The sequence below is a fragment of the Triturus cristatus genome, chromosome 11, assembly GCF_964204655.1.
Source record: "Triturus cristatus chromosome 11, aTriCri1.1, whole genome shotgun sequence".
Classification (NCBI taxonomy): domain Eukaryota; kingdom Metazoa; phylum Chordata; class Amphibia; order Caudata; family Salamandridae; genus Triturus; species Triturus cristatus.
This window is the reverse complement of record NC_140594.1, coordinates 1,144,885,635-1,144,903,632: the sequence shown is the minus strand read 5'-3', so window position 1 is coordinate 1,144,903,632 and position 17,998 is coordinate 1,144,885,635. Positions and strand designations below refer to the sequence as shown.

The window sequence follows — 17,998 nt, the reverse complement described above, 5'->3', positions numbered from 1 at the left end:
AATTTTGTATTGCAGAAATTTTAAGCTATTTTTATTATTACTATGACTGCTTTTTTCTTTGCAATTCTCTTTAATTTGTAATGATGCATTTCATTTATTTTTCGATGTAGTGAATTTTTCTTTATATTTTATTTTTATATTATATTATGTTTATTCCTTTAAAATGTATCTAAACTGAAATATTTATTGCAATTGACATTTATTGTTTTTTCACGGATTTTGACAATTTTGTAAAATTATGTATAGTGTTGTAGGAATAGTCCATCTGACTGCTTTAGTGTCTAAGGGGCCCATTAGGAAGGTGGGCAGATTGCCCCCGCCGGGCCAGCGGTTGCCACCGCCATCCCGGAGGGGGCAATCCGCCCGCCTTCCTGCCAAGAATGACCCCCTGCCACACTAGGATGGCTGGGGGGTCCACGGCAGACGGGAATACCGTCCGCCGCTTTTCCGCCAGTCGACTCGTCGACCGGGCGGAAAACGTGTATAATATGGTGGCGGTGTCCATCCATATTATGATGATGGCGGAGATCAGCCTTTTCATGGCGGCGTTACCGCCACGGAAAGGCATGTGGTTTCTGCATTTGGGGGCCCGTTGCGGGCCCCCAGGGTGTTGGGGGTGGGAGGTGCACATGAGGGGTACCTATGGTACGCCCCTGCATTTGCATGCACAAGGTGGCAAGCACCGCGCGGTGCTTGTCACAATGTGCATGCAAATGCATGTCTTGCATTTTTTACATTGCGGCGGTTGCTGCTTACAGCACCGCCCAATGCAATGTAAAAAATGCGGGATGCGCCCGTCAGTGTGGTGGGTGTATCCTAATTAGAATGGTGGGACCACCGCACCTATTGTGGGCGGTCCCTTTTACCGTTGCGGTGGCATCGTAATAGACCCCTAAGTGTCCAACACCTTCCTCCATATGTTTTAGACTAGAAATAGTAAATATGATTTATTTAGAGTTCAAGACCTTCCTTCCCCTAAAATGGTTTTAAATGTAGTGGGAATAACAAATCTGACCCCTTTAGTCTCTAACACCTTTCCCCCAAAATTAATAACATTGGAGTGGGAGTAATAAATCTAACCCTTTAGTGTCTAATATCTCCCCGAAAATGGATGAGATTGGAGTTAGAATAGTATTTGTTTTAAAACATTTTTACAAATTTTCACAGACATTTTTGTAATATATTTAAACAGTCTTATGTAAATTTATATGGATAGCTGCCTTTTTAATGCTACCTGTATTTTATACTTTATTAGTGTTATTTTGAGGTGGATTTTCATTCATATCGGTTATGATTACCTGTTGCTAGTTGACAGATAAGGTATGCGCTTTTCTAAGTAGTATTTTAGGGTTTTTGGGATGGTACGATGTGTGTAGGTTAGTGTAGGTTATGGTATTAGTTTGATTTGATTAGCTTGTTTAGTTGTAGTTTGTGTATCATTGTTATGTAGTGTAGTGCGATAGGCCTAACTTTACTTTGGGGAGTGGTTCTGTTCTCTGGTGTTAATTACAGTATAATTTTTCCTTGTAGCTTGCCCATATCAATCATTTGCATAATATTTAGTACATTTTCAATTCACATTTATGGTGCTTGTGCTTTCCTGGCTGTTTGTGTATTGCCTTGTGCAAAAGCCATTTGTTGCATTTCTATGGCAAGATAAACATAGCTCTTTCTGAAATTCTGTCAGAAAGTAGCCCAATTTCAAAATTAATAATTACAGAAATGTTTGTTATGTTTGCTAATATAAATCAATCAGTCAAATGAAATATTTGTAAAGCGCAGCAAATCACCCGGTGTCGAGGCGCTGGAGATGTTGGCTACTGCATTGTGGTTTGTCATTCAAGGTGCAGGGGCAGGCTATTCCATGCCTTGGTTGCCAGGTGCGAGAAGGACCGTCCTCGACTGTTAGTTTGGTGGATCCGTGAGATATCTGCGAGAGAGCGGGAAGCAGACCGGGAGTCAGTGTAGTTTCTTGAAATGGGGTGTGATGTGGGTCCTAAAGGGGAGGTCGAATATGAATCTTACTGCTGAGTTTTGTATTGTCTGGCTTCTCTTCGGGAGGAGTGCAGTGATTTTTACTTAGAGTGTGTTCTGTAGCCCAGTCTGTGGTGATAAGGGTCTGCGTGACTTGGAGCCAATTGAAGATCTTACTGAGCATGTGGAGCATGCCAATGGTGTGGAAGCAGGCTGATGAGACTGGGTTGACTTGTTTCTTTATAGATAGCTTGCTATTCAGGATGATGCCGATATTGCTAATATCGTGTCAAGTGTCAACGAAGCAACGGATAGACTGCAGGATCACATCGCAATGGCCCTTGAGCATTGCTCTCGACAGCGTCGGAATCCCAAACCCAGCCGTACTAAGTCAGAAAAATGGTACGGCCAGGAATTAAAGACACTTAAAAGGAAATGCACCAAGCTTGAGCATAAATGGAGGCTAACAAAATCTCAAGAGAATAGGTCAATGTATAAAATAGCTCTGTCGCACTACACCTTGGCCATCAGGAAAGCAAAAAAGGACTACTTCTCCCAGAGGATTCTAGAGAATAAAGACTCCTCCAAAGAACTCTTCAAAATAGTTAAGGAGCTATGTAGCCCGTCTAGTCTATCATCTGAATTGATCCCATCACAAATCAGCTGCGATAAAATAAGCAGCTTCTTCTGTGAAAAGATAGACAAGATTTATGCTTCTTTCCCTAATTCGGAAGCAGGACCCCTCATAGATCATGAGCCCCCCTCTCCTCAAGTCCTCTGCACTAGCTTTGGGCCATTTTCCGAAGAGGAAGTAGGCAAAACAATGATTGAAATTACATCTGGCTCTCCTTTGGATCCGTGCCCCCATCATATCTTCCGACAAATTATTCCCTTCATTTGCCCTGCAGTAACTCAAGTTTTGAATCACTCGTTAGAAGTTGCAGAATTTCCACGCAGTTGGAAGAATGCCATAGTCACCCCCCTCTTAAAAAAAGCAGGCCTAGACATTAACAATCCGGCCAATTATAGACCTATTTCCCAGCTTCCCTACCTGTCGAAAGTCTTGGAGAAACTGGTCAATAGAAAATTGGTCAGTTTTCTCGAGACTAATAATTTATTAGACAGTACGCAAACAGGTTTTAGGGCCAACAATAGTACGGAAACAACTCTCCTGGCCGTGCTTGATAACATCAGAATGCTGGTGGACCAGGGGAAAACAGTTGCCCTAATCCTGTTGGACCTCTCGGCGGCATTCGATACCGTCCCACACAAATTGCTCCTGGAGACACTAGCCACCAGAGGCATTAGGGACAGAGCACTGGGATGGTTGCGGTCCTTCCTATTGGAAAGATCCCAATCGGTGCATTTGGGCAAGTTCTCATCCTCCCCCCGGACCATCAAATATGGGGTCCCACAGGGGGCTTCGTTAAGCCCTACTCTGTTTAACGTTTTTGTGTCTTCTCTGGCCGGAATTGGCAGAAAATGGGGGGTGGAAATTTGCTCCTATGCAGATGACACCCAACTTACGGTAGTCCTGGATGAGAAGACCAATTCCAAGGACAGACTTAGGAGCTGCCTCTCAGATTTGGCTGAATGGATGCATAAACACTATCTCAAGCTGAATGCAGACAAATCAGAGATATTGCTGTTTGGAGGCCACACACAAATGTGGAATGACACCTGGTGGCCCGAAGCATTGGGCATCCCCCCAGCCCCTACATTAACAGCAAGGAATCTGGGGATAACGATCGACACGTCCCTTTCCATGAAAGCTCATGTAGCCGCTATATGCGGCAAAGGCTTTGCGATCCTGAAAATGCTCAAAAGAGTTTTTCCTTGGATTCCATTAGATTGCAGAAGGATCCTAATTCAGTCTCTCTTGATGAGCAGGCTGGACTATGGAAACTCTCTGTTTGTTGGCATGGCGGAGTATTTGTTCACCAAGCTACAAACACTTCAGAACGCAGCAGCCAAGGCCATCTGTATGAAAAGGAAATATGACTCGGCCAAAAACTGTCTGCGAGATCTGCACTGGCTTCCGATGAAGCAGAGAGCAACTTTTAAGATGCTGTGCATTGCTCATAGAGCACTTCATGAGACAGGCCCTCTCATCCTTAGAAACAGGATCCGGTTCTACACGCCCACTAGACACCTCCGCTCACAAATCGCGGCTCTGGCCAGCATACCGAGGGTAAAGAAAGCCAGAATGGGTGAACGAGCCTTTTCCCACGTTGCCGCAAAGAAGTGGAATGAACTTCCCATGGCCCTTCGACTTACAGAGGATCATCTGGCGTTCAGGAAACAACTGAAAACTTTTCTTTTCCCTGACTATGACTAAAGACACCTATTTTTTCCCACTGCATCCTCACTGTAGCAATCGCAGCGCCGTGATATCCCTCGGGATGATTGTTAGCGCTTTATAAGTAACCTAAATAAATAAAATTGCTGGCATGATTTGTTGGGGCAGGGGGTGAACCGAGTTCCACAGGTCACCATATGTCGTTCCATGGCGAGGTGTTGTTCCCAAAAATAAGAACTTCCTTCTTGTTTGTGCTGAGTTTGAGACAGTTGTCTTTCATCCAGTCTGCAATGTTTATCATGCATCTGTGGAAGTTGGCTTTGGTGGTGGAGGGGTTTTCAGACAGTGAGAGGATATGCTGGGTGTTGTCGGTGTAGGAGATGATGTTGAATCCGTGTGATCTGATGGTGTAAACAAGGGAAGTCATGTAGGTGTTGAAGAAGGGGTGTTGTGGGGATGATCCTTGAGGACTCCACAGATGATCTTCTTGGGTTGCAAGGTGAATGATGAAAGACGGATCATTGAGGTTCTACTGGTGAGGTATGAGGTGATCCATTTGTGGGCATCCCCTTGGATCCTCATGTGGTGGAGTCTTTTGATCAGGATGTGATGGGAAATGGTGTCAAATGTATCTGACAGGTCCAGGAGGATGAGGGCTGTTGTTTCTCTGTGTTCTAGAAGGGCTCTGATGTCATCGGTGACTGCAATCAGGGCTGTCTCCGTGCTGTGGTTAGCTTTAAATCTGGATTGGCAGGGGTCCAGGAGGTTGTGGTGTTCTAGGTGTTGGGTACGTTGCTGGTTGATTGCTTTCTTGTAGACTTTTGCTGGATAGGGGGGCAGAAAGATAGACCGGTAGTTCTTTCATTCGGCGGAGTCAGCAGATTGTTTTTTGGGTAGGGCCACACTTCTGCGTATTTCCAGTCCTTATGAAAGGAAGCCACAGTGATTGAGGTGTTCAGGACTTTTCTGAGCTTGCCACCGATTGCCTTGCTTCCGAGTTTGAAAACGTAGTAGGGACAGGGGTCCATGGGTGCTCCAGAGTGCACAAATGTCATGCTGGATATAGTGTATTCTGTGGTATGGATGTCCCAGTGGGTGAGCAGGTGTTCTAGGGTTGTGTTTGTGGGCATGAGCTGGTTGATGCGGTCGCCAGCGGAGAGTTGGCGTTCAAAGTTTTCGTAGATGGCCGAGATCTTGTCATGGAAGAAGTCAGGCAGGTTGTCCCATAGTTCTGGGGTGCAGAATAAACATGCTCTGAAATGTTTTTCATTTTAACTTACATATGTGCTGTTGCTTCAAGTTGCCCTTGACTTTAAGTTTTATTAACATTATGCCTTACTCACTGTGTTAGATGTATTAACTACCATTTAGTCCCTACCCGATCCGCTGCGGCTGTTGTGCCGTTTGAGCGGAGGGCGGGACTCGAATCTAATTGAAACATCTACTTCCACCCTCACTTCCGGTCTCGGTAGTTGGCGGTCTAGCTCTTTTACAACTGGCTTTATAAGAATTGCATGCTGCAACGGACGCACAGCACTAGTGGACAGAAACACTGGGGCGCATTCTGTGTGCTGTCGGGTGTTGGACCTCTGCTGATTGATTGTTACTTTTAGTCTGTTTCTAAACATTTTTTAGCTTATTATAACCGCAGATTTAGCCTTTTTACCGCTGTGTTAATTGCGTTTAAGTTTTATTAACATTACACCTTACTCACTGTGTTAGATGTACTAACTACCATTTAGTCCCTACCCGATCCCCTGTGGCTGTTGTGCCGTTTGAGCGGAGGGCGGGACTCGAATCTAATTGAAACATCTACTCCCACCCTCACTTCCGGTCTCGGTAGTTGGCGGTCTAGCCTTTGACAACCGGTTCTATACGGATTGCATGCTGCAGCGGACGCTAAGCCGACGTACGCAGTGAATTCGGCGCACCCGTCTGCACACGATCCCCGCACAGTGTCAGGCACTATGCAGGTCCCACCCCAGATGGCGTTAGAGGCCTACCACTACAGTATTCAAGGGAAACTCTATTGCACCTTAAAACCACACGTAAACCCTGTTCTAGCACCCCCTATTACCCATGCCAGATTCAAGGGAAACATGCATGCCCTCACTGCACAATTGTGCTTTATAGTCTTCCCCTACCTCAAACACGATGCTGGCAAGCTAAGCAAATACACTCTGACACCAGTTATGCTATAACTCGCTGCCTACTCAATAATACATGATCTCTCATCAAAAACGCCTTAGCGTTGCATGACCTTATGGAAGAGCACGCCATCGATACAGCCTTTATTACAGAAACCTGAGCTGACTCCTCATCAGAACCAGATCTCCTCGTAGGCCCTCCAGATGGTTTCAACATTTATATGGAAGACAGAGTTGGGAAAAGAGGGGGGCATAGCACTCACAGCTAGAAATAGTCTTAATATTCAGTTCAATGCATTCCCCTATTTCACTGAAGGTGAAATAGCTACCATCAAAATCAAGCTCGACAACCGTTTTAATGGCACTCTCATTTACCGTTCACCACTGGCTAAATCTAATTTTTTTTAACTCCATAGGCCAGCTCCTTGAACCCAAAGCAAAATCACCTAATTATAGTGTCCTTGGTGATTTTAATTTTCATCTCGAAAACTCCACAGACACAGATACAGAGGTCCTCTTAGACCATGTGGCCAGTGTAGGACTCAATCAACTGGTCAAAGAAAAAACCCACTCCGCGGGGCACTGCCTAGATGGAATCTTTTCCGACCTTCCTAACCTTCTATGGAATAAAACCCTACCACTTATTGGGTCAGACCATAGAGCAGTACTGTTTAAAGTCTGATTCCTCTCAAAAAGTCAACCCATGCTCTCAGCTTCCGGCCTTGGAATAAAATTGAGAGAGATGAACTGAGCAAGACCCTACAAGGCTCATGTAAATCCACTTCGGAAAACCTAGATGAGGCGGTTATAAATTATCACTCCTGGATTTACCACGCAGGGCATCAGTTAGCCCCCCTAACTACACGGCACTCCACTAGAAGCTCCAAACCTTGGTTTAAGAAATCTCTGTAAGAGCAAAAACAGACCTGTAGGAAACTGGAAAGGAAATGGAGACTAGCCAACAATGAGCAAACCAAATCCGAATATAGATTGGCCATGCAAACCTATAAGCAGCACATTCTTAAAGCCAAATGTGACTTCTTCATAGAAAATATTGAAGCATCTAAGGGCTGTGCAAAGAAACTGTTTGCAACGGTAAAAAAACTCTCCAAGCTTCCTGAAATACAAAGTCAAGGCAACAGTAGGCAATTCTGCAACAATCCAGCAAACGCTTTCCAATTAAAAGTCAACCAAGTCAATTCACTTGCACTTATGGATAAAAACACAAGTGCCAATTTTTCCCACCAAATCAACACAGCCATCCTATCTACGTTTCCACTAATTTCTCTTAACCGTACTATTGACCTTCTCTCCTTAGTTAAGTCAGAATCCCCCTCTGATCCTTGCCCTCGTAAAGTCTTACATCTGGTCCCTGAAATTGTGGGACCTGTTCTTTGGCCCATCTTTAAGTCTATGATCTCATCAGGAGCCTTTCCCACTGACTGGAGAAGAGCCTCTATATTGCCAATCCTGAAAAAAAATAATTTGGACCCAGACGAACCCTCCAATTACAGAGCGATCTCCAGGATACCGTTCCCGGCTAAAATAATAGAAAAGTATCTGAATGAGGAATTTTCTGCCTTCCTCATGGAAGGTGATATCCTAGATCATTCACAATTTGGCTTCCCGGCTCACCATAGTATGGAACTGGCCTTAATTACAGCTATGGAGGAACTTAGGTTATCCCTTGACAAAGGTGGGTGTGCTTCCCTGATCCTTTTAGATCTCTCAACGGCATTCGATACTGTTAAGCACGATGTGCTTGTTGATCACCTTGCCTCGCTGGGAATCAGGGACAAAGCACTCCTCTTACTCAGATCCTTCCTGTCAAACAGGACACAATCCTTAGCACTTGATTCATTTGTCTCCCCAGACTTCACACTCCCTTGTGGAGTGCCTCAGGGCTCATCGAGCCCCACTCTTTTTAATCTCTACGTCACCCCGTTGGACAAATTGATAGAAATGTTTGGATTCATGCTGGTGTCCTATGCTGATGACACGCAAATCATAGTGTCTGTCAATAACCCGTCAGCGGACACTGCATCCCGGTTTAAATGCTGTATAAGTCATATAGGGAAGTGGATGCAGACACACTGTCTTAAGCTCAATACTTCAAAAACAGAAGATATGCTCTTTGGCAACACACCTATTGTTTGGTCAGACAATTGGTGGCCAAGTCACATGGGCTCTTCCTCTACACCAGCGGATAAGGTCAAGAACCTGGGAGTTTGGTTTGACGCCAGGCTCTCCTTCAAACATCAGAACAACTATACTACATCAACATGCTTTTTCATTCTTAAAATCCTGAGGAAAATATTACCATTCAACCCATTAGAACTTAGGAAAACAGTAGTTACAGCCTTGATTGGCTCAAGACTGGACTACTGCAATGCCCATCTGACCAGTGCAAGCAAACGTAGTCTACAAAAACTGCAGACTACTCAAAATGCCGCCGCTAAAGTTCCGCTTGGGCTCTCTCATTTCAACTCAGCTTCTAAGGCTCTCGCAGAGCTACATTGGCTGCCCATAAGCAAACACATCCAGTTTAAAGCCTTCTGCATTGCATTTAAGGCCATGCATGGCAAGGGCCCACAACAACTATCTCAATTCCTCAGACCTTACATCCCAAGCAGATCACTTAGATCGGCAAATAGTGGCAACCTTGCCATCACCAAGATTTCCAAAGTAAAATTGGGAGGCAAATGTTTCTTCTATACCACCACTAAACTTTGGAACTCCCTGCCCACCTGCCTGAAAAATGAACACAATCTGCTCCAATTTAGGAAGCGCTTAAAGACCTGGCTTTTCCAGTAACATCATGCTGGAAATAACTATCCTCTGGTGTCGTTAGGATCTAGATACCTTCGTGTTATGTCGCGCTTGAAAAATCCTTCATTTCATTTCATTTTCTTCATTTGTCTTTGATGCATTCAAGATTTAGGTCAGGTTGGCTTTAATTGTCTGTTGGTGAGAAAATGTTTGTTTTAGTTTTATGTTAAAAATTCAAGTTTGGTTAGTTGTTAGGGTTTTAGATTTAAGTTTAACATAGGGGTTGTTTTGTTTTTATAACTTTTTATTTTACTTTGAAAATGCCTTTTTTACGCATTTGTGAGTGTGGAGTTGGAGGTTTCATTGTGAATTACTTTGTTTTCACTGGAATGCTTCCTTGACATCGAAATAATAATACATATAATTAAAGACAGAGTTTAGGAACATACTTACACAATTGTGTTTGAAGAATATGTTAGCCTGCATTGTAGTTAAGTTACTTTTTAAACCTACCTGTGAAGTTGACTTGTTTTGTTGAAGTCCTCCTTCTTTTTTTTCTTCATGCACCTAGCACTGTGTCTATTTCTTACAGTTGTTAAGTTTTTCCTGTGAAAAACAGTAAGGTTGTGTGCTCTTTTAATACTGTTTACTTAATACGGTTTATATTTTAATCGGTTTGTTTGTATTATGGTAAATTTTATTGAATACTTTTTATATAGTTTCAAATGTTTTTCAGTTATTTTCATTTTGGTAGGATGCTAGTTAGTTTTTCTGTTTTAATTCTGAGTATGTGTCTTTGTTGGATTGTTGTATTCATTTTATATTTTAAATGTTAAATGCACTTTAATTAGTTGTATGTGTGTTGTGAATTTATTTTCCAGTACTAATGTTTGATTTTTTTTAAATGTTTATATTAATACTATATGTATTGTCAATAGATATGGTTTTATATATGAATAGTTTAATGTTTCCTGTTTTAACTCATAATTCATTTTTGTGTGTTTAGTTATTGATTTTATGATTTAAAATATAATTATTTTCCTATTCTTCACTATATTGTTGATAATGTGTGTTTCAATATTTTTGATATTGTGTACATATTTAAATAGTAGACAATGTTTTGTATTTCAATGTTTGGGTGTTCAATACTGTTAAATTTAGATATTTTATACAGCAACATTTTTGCTTTTGATATTTCATTTGTTTTTCGGGTTGAGTATAGAATGGCAATATTTTTGCAATCAATATTATTTCGATGATATTTTGGTGAATCCATATTATTTTCAAAGTCATTCTGTCATGCACGAGAAGAATTGTGACGTACCTTACAATTGCAAGGTCTTAACAACAATTTATTATGAGCTGGTAAGGTCTTTCACAGTAGTACCATGCAAAGAGTACATTATAGGCAAGAAGATGAATGCACTAAGACCTTTCCTTAAAAGGTAGGAGTTGGCCAAGGTTGTGTGCTTGCACCTACAAAAGCTACTATTTGATACAAGTGTTAGAAATCGCACCTCAAATGTGATCATCTTCATTAGTTTTGTATTCATCACAGATGTAATACCGGGTATCACTACACATTCTTAGTCTCAGCTGTTTCTGGAAGTAGTCCATTAGGAAAGGGTATTCATAACAAAGTGAAAGTCAAGTTTTTTGGTTTAGGCCTCAACTGAGATCAACAGTTATTAAATATTAAAAATGATTAATTCTTTCCATACATCATTACAAATAACAATTTAAAAGGTTTAAAAAATGAAACAATATTAGAGAACTCAAATCATCAGCTCATGTTATGTTACATTTAAAATACAGAGGAAATAAATAACAGTTGTGTGATATTGCAACTGCAGGGTATAACATTTTTTGAAAAATTTAAATCTTGAAACCTTCTATGAAGTAAGCTGCAAACTATTCTGGCGTTTTGAAGTGGACCAAGGAAATGTATCTGCATTCAGAAGAATAATGCCCTTTCTGAGTGTGATTGTGACCTGAATAACTCTTTATCTAATATAAGTGATAAAAACAATTTGTGGGCACTTATACACTATGACTTCTAAAAATGATTCATACAGCTTTAGTGTCTTGCAATGGAAATCGTCAACAGAAAAATGAAGGGCATCATTACGATGCAGGTCGGTCTTTTGTCCGACTGGCACTGTAGTGGAAGCAGGATCACCTGACTTGAAGTTGGGGGTCATGCTGCCCTTATTACGATGCGACCTCGTTGCCGGTGGTGGCAAAGTGTATATTTTCCATTGGGGTGTGTGCTGTGAGCTGCAGCACACGCCACAATGGAAAGTTCGCTCTGTGAAAACATCCCTGCACCATGCGACGGGCACCGTCCGGTGCCTGCCACATGATACAGGAATGTTTAGTGGAGCACCATAGATGCCCCTCATGCCCCATAGCGGAGGGCAAGGGGACCCTGCTAGGGGCGCCAAAGTCCCTTTCGGCCTGCCTTTTCATGGCAGGTGGACCGCCATGAAAGGGCAGCAGAAAGGGACAATGTAATCTCTACGGCGGTGCTGGAGCAGGCACCATCCCTATTGTAGGGATTACTGATGCTCCGACGGTCCGACTGGCTCCAGGCATCGGACTGTCCCTCCACCTGTTGCCTCCGACTGCACGCATTGTAATGCGTTGGTCAGACCGCATCAAGAGAAGGCGGTCGGGCTGCATCTGACGAGCTATCGGATGCGGCTCGAACGCCATTGTAATGACCCCTTAAATCTTGAAATTGCATGTTTTAAAAAATGTCTAATTTGTTAAATAGTCCATGATTGCAAGTGTTCTATTTTGCAATCAAGTTATCCAAAAGCAAACGTAAGGTTTATTGTGAAAGTGGAGTTTTTCTCAGGTACTGCAAATGTTTTCTACTTTAATAGGTTGCTAAGGGTGCCCTCTGATGCATGCAGTAGATAGTAAGGCTAGCATGCTACATTTAACCATTGAAGAGGAACAATTACTATTAATGCAAGTTCCATTTTTGTTTTAAATATCTTTATTTGATTTTACCATAGTTAAACATACCCCAAACCCGCACCCCCCACCCACCCAGGTCAGACACTTAATAATACAATACAAGAAAAACAAAGATTTGAATGTTCGCACAAGTTCATGATCATGTTACATTGTACATTATCCCTGTAAACTACCACTTTCTATTAAATCATAAAGTTCATTATACTTCACAATATTCTAGGTGTTATTTTGGGATTGACACCTTTTATTAATGGGGACCAAATTCTCCAACCCCTTTTACGCCGTATCCTCCCTATCCGTTTATAAATAGCAGCCTCCAGATTGGAGATTGCGAGAGACCTAGCCAGCCATTGATGAAAAGACGGTGCATTGGGATCCAACCAGGCCGAGGCGATACACATTCTTAAAACCACCATAGCTATAAAGATAAGTCCCTGACCCGGCCTGGGGGTGCTAGGATATGTCGATCCCAATAATATGACTTCACTGGACAAAACAATCTCTCTTTGCTGTACAGTCGATAAAAGCTTCTCAATGTTTTGTTTTAAAGATGTTAGTCCTTCACAGGTAGAAAAAATATGCACACAGTCAGCATTAAATAGCATACATCTTGGGCAACATGTCCCCTTGACACTCCCCCATTGAGCGATCCTATCTGGAGTGTAGTATAAAAAGAAGCATGTTTTATAGAATTGCGTTTGGAGTTTTGTTGACATGAGAATTGTTTGAAACAAGGAGTATGCAGAGTACAATTTTTCCATAGTTATGTCAATTTTCTCCTGCCACTTCTGAGATATTTTCTCCAGATCATCCGGAAACCGCGAATTTATAAGGGAGTATATTCCCCCAATTGTGTTTTTCCTAATGTGAATTAATTTTTCTACAAGAGTTATTTTTCCCGGAAAAGTCTCTCCCTTCACCCATCGGATTAGAAAGTCTCTAATTTGAAGATATTTAAAGAAATTCCGCCGGTCCAATCGATAATTTTCCCTAAGTTGCTCAAAAGATTGTATCCCTGCAGGGGAGAGGAAGCACCCAATGTGATTTATACCTGCCTCGTTCCACTTGCTGAAGTACTTATCTTTAAAAATCTCCGGCAATCCGGATTATCCCTTAAGGCAGTATAAAATGATATTCGTCCAATACCCAGCATTTTTCTCACATTTTTCCATACCCTAAACCTGTCAATGTTTTTAGTTTCAATTTTTCATGATAGCTGTCATGAAGATGTCGCCAAAGATATCCATAATTTTTGTTGCCCAATGTTAATTGGAAAATAGATGGCGAATCACCCCCTGGTGTCATTTCTATCCCAGTATTCTGTAATAATTCACGACTATAGAGCAGCACAGATGCCCAATAGTATGCTTTTAAATTTGGGAGAGCCAGATCTCCTCTTTCCTTTGACAAGGTCAAAAATGTATACGCACGGCGAGGTTGTGCATACGCCCACATAAAACTCGAGAAGGTGCGTTCCATAGATTTAAACCATTGATCTGAAAATTCTAAGCATATTGCCCTAAATAAATATAGGATCTTAGGGAAAAACATAATTTTCAAGGCATTAGCCCTGCCGATTAGGGATAGATGTAAATTGTCTAAGCTACGAAGATCTTTCTGTATGGTGCCCAGCAATGGCTTCATGTTTAAATCCACCAGAATCTCAAGTTTAGATGTAATACAAATTCCTAAATATATAGCTTTATCCACAACTCGGGGGTCAGACATCTCGCTTTTGTTCTTCAGCACGATCTGTGTTTTCCCCTGATTGAGTGCATATCCGGATACAAGCCCAAATTTATTAGCCTCGCATTCGATAGCCGGCATAGCTGTGCTAGGATCCGGGGTCACAAAAGCAATGTCGTCTGCATAGGCCAAGATCTTAGTCGGGTATGCTTGTGACAACATCGGTGCTATTTCGATATTTCCCTCTAGTCTACGAATAAAGGAATCGATATAGATCGCGAAGAGCAGTGGCGAACATGAGCACCCCTGTCGAGTTCCACGAGATATAATCAACTCTTTAGTAAGGCTACCGTTCACCATTACCATGGCCCTGGGATTCACATACAATTTTTGCACAGCATGAATAAACCCTCGGTTAATCCCAACCCTAGACATAGCAGCCCACAAAAATTGCCACAAGACCCTGTCAAAGGCCTTCTCGGCATCGAGAAGGACCAATGCCATAGGGTCTCCGGTGCAATCCATACTATCAAACAAGGTGATCACTTTCTGAATGTGATTAGTGGTTGATCTCCCTGGAACAAAGCCATGTTGGTATTTGGCAATTACTTTATGAATAATCGGGGCGATTCGATTTGCCAACAGTTTTGAGTATAATTTGGAGTCTGCATTTATTAGTGTGATAGGGCGATATGAGCCTAGCTGATCCGGGGGTTTATTTTTTTGGGGAAAGATAACTATCTTTGCCCTAGACCAAGAATTTGGAGGCTGTCCCCCTTTAAAAATGTGTATTATTAGGTCAAATAGAATATCTTTAATCTGATCTATAAATACTAGATAGAATTCCGATGGTATATTATCCAATCCGGTTGCTTTGCCTTTAGGTAAGTTTTGGATTGTAGTTACAATTTCTTCTTTGTTGGGAATTTCATCTAAGGTAAACTGATCATCTGCCTCCTCCATCTAAATAGCTCTCAATTTTATCTGGATCCCTCCCCCCTCTTCGGTGTACAGGGTGCTGTAGAATCTCCAAAATGCCTCTCTAATTCGTTCCGGATCAGTTATTTGGCCTTCCACTGGTCCTGTATTTCCCGTATCAAATTTACTGAGGCCTGCTGTCTCATACGAATAGCCAACTGATGGCCAACTTGTTCGTTAACCTCATAGACTAGCTCTTTATGAGCAGTTGCTTTTTTTATGGCTTAAGCAGTAAAAATATTTGTAATTTCGGCCTTTGCAATTGCCACCAAATTTTGAATTCTATTTATATCTTCTAGCTCCTGGCTCCCTCGAGTTACGCTTATCAACTCCATTTCAGCATGTCGAAGATTTTCCTGCAATCCTCTCAGATGTTCCCTGGCTATTTTATTAGTCTTTAATGAGTATTGCATTGTTTCTCCTCGAATCCCTGTTTTAAGGCGTCCCACATTACTTCAATTGATACACTCCCAATATTGTCCTCTATAAAGTTAGGAATCCACTCTTTCATGTGGACACAATACAAATCATCTAAAAGCAAGGATTTTTTGAATGTCCAGGAAATAGGTGTTATTGTTCCGGGTGTTATTTCTATGGTGCAAATTAAAGGATTATGGTCTGAGAGAACTCGAGGAAGTTTCTCAATTTGAAATTTAGATCTAAATGAGTTGGACATCAATATGTAATCTATCCTTACGTGTGTGCGATGCGGGTTAGAAAAAAAGGTATAACCAGGATCATTAGCTTTTAAGGTCTGCCAGCCATCTACAAGCCCATGTGTATAACACATATGTTTCATTGCCTTAAACACTCTAGGTTTCCGGCCCTTGTACTGCCAATCATCCCTTAAAGACCAGTCGCTGGGGAGATTAATATTAAAATCCCTGCAGACCATTAAGGGTAGAGGCCAGTGCGTAAGTTCATTAGAAATCTCGTGGAAGACTGACGAGTCGTCATTATTGCTCCCGTAAATAGCACAGAGAGTGGTCTTTTGCCCCTGTCCATCTTGACACTCCGTCACTGCCCAGCGGCCAAATCTATTGGCTTTAGAGCGGTTAAAAATGTACCCTGGGCCCTTAGCTAATATAGCGACCCCCCGCATCCGCACACCTTGTGAAGTTGCATAAACCAGTTTATACCCCAGTGTTTTTAGCATATGTATCTGTGTGCCCTCAATGTGAGTTTCCTGTAAGCATACGACATTCTCACCCATGGTTTGTAAGCCTATCGCAACCCTTTGTCTCTTTTTAGGGTCATTTAAGCCACAAATATTTAAGGATAGCACCTTGAGGACCCCCATCTAATTATGTCATGTGATCTTGGTATTGCCCCTTTGCTACACCATAACCTACTGTTTCCAATATACCAGTTAACAGCATACGTCAATATAGCCACCTGTCTGACCTTCCACCCTACCCACTCTGCCCAGCCAAGCCCCCCCCACCCTGCCCCCCCCTCCTCCCACCACCATTATTAGAGGTTACCTGGCCAACACAGGGCCAGGTATGTGGCATCCGACAAACACAACACCCGTCTGCCCGCTAAGATTCCCCCACTGTCGAGTAATCTTCAAGTAAGCAAAACCGACAAAGCGAATACCCTAACGCGGGGCTTGATTCAGCAAAGAATCCCTTAAATTTAGTTTAGAGCCACTGTTACCCAAGAGTTTTTTTTAAATATATTTCCCCCCCCCTTCTTCCTTTACTTATTACCCGAAATTTCTTCTAAATACTCTTTCGCCTGTATTTCAGAAAAAGAACTGCGGGTAACCCCTTGATGGACAACTTTCAATCTGGCTGGATTTTGGAGGTATACCATTGCCCCAAGTTTTTGAAAGGGATCAAACAGCTGCTGCATTCTCCACCGGCGCTCCACTGTTGCATGTGCAAAGTCAGGTCTCGTGAAAAAAGTTATGCCATCAAATGACCGCTTACTTGTAGGTCTAGCCAAGTCGTCTCACAGCAAAGAAACTGCAAGGGGCAGTTAGGAAAGTGGGCAAAACCTGTGCCGAAATTGTTGATTGAATGGCCTCAGTTGAAGAAAGAACAGAACAACTAGAGAAGGATGTCTCCTCGTTGAAAACTAAGTCGAACGAGCATGAAGGGGAAGTTAAGGATTTAATGTGGAAGCTGGAAGAGCAGGAAAACCGACAGAGACGTAACAATCTCCGCTTCCTAGGGATTCCGGAGGGGGCCAGGAAAGAGGATCCCAGAAAATTCATGATCTCACTTCATAAAGTTTCATTTCCTGAACTTCAATCCTGGGATTGGGACAAGGAAATCCAAAGAGCCTACCGATTTCCTTTGTCTCTTGGGAAGTGTAATTCGGCATCCCAACCGCATCCTCGAGCTATGCTTTTATTTTTGGGAAATTTTTTGCTGCGGCAAGCTCTCTACGACTATTAATGCAAGTTCCAAATGTAGCAACTTGACTAGAGTTGCTTGACTTACTGTAGTTACCTTGTGTAGGGTCTTACCCTCGTGAAGATTCAAAGATATCCATTTACTAATTGGAACATCCTCAAGTGCATATATGAGAATTGGTGGGATTTTTATTCTCTACATTTCTAACAAATAATTAAAATGTGTCCATCCTGAAGCTATATAAAATGTATTCAAAGCACCAGCCTGCGTAAAAACATTGTTCCCTAGATAAGAGAGATGTAATTTACTATTTAATTACCATCTAAACTTTGTGAGAACACATTTATGGAGCTGTGTGTACATTTTTACTGGAAAAGAGAAGTATGACATCACAATACATAAGTGGCCATTTTACAGGTAAGTCAAATATGCCATTATGGGGTATGCCAATTTCTTCATGTTAAGAAGGCAGCACCAACACTTTACCACTGGTTAACTGGGGAATGGTGACAAGAGTTCTGCAGCTAGCCAATACAAGGGTTCATCAAACAGGCAAAAAGTCCAAGGTGACCCTATAGAAAGTGCAAATTTCTAACAGGCTGGTAATTGCTATTGCTTTTTTATGAGCAAATACCTTCACAGTTAACCACCCATTTAATGCAAGCAATAAAGAGCAGTTTATGCCCTCAATATAGGGCATTATCTACTATTAGCATCCTACTACATCTTAATGATATTTTCTATGATATTTCTGTTAGTAAAAAACTTCAAATTCATACAGTTATTTACATAATTTA

General features: G+C 42.0%; 1 protein-coding gene across 1 annotated transcript in view; it reads left to right on the top strand.

The window, feature by feature from the left end:
* Nucleotides 1-17,998, top strand: part of LOC146788598 (tenascin-X-like) — a 694,637-nt gene that overhangs the window by 161,405 nt on the left and 515,234 nt on the right. The window lies entirely within an intron of this gene.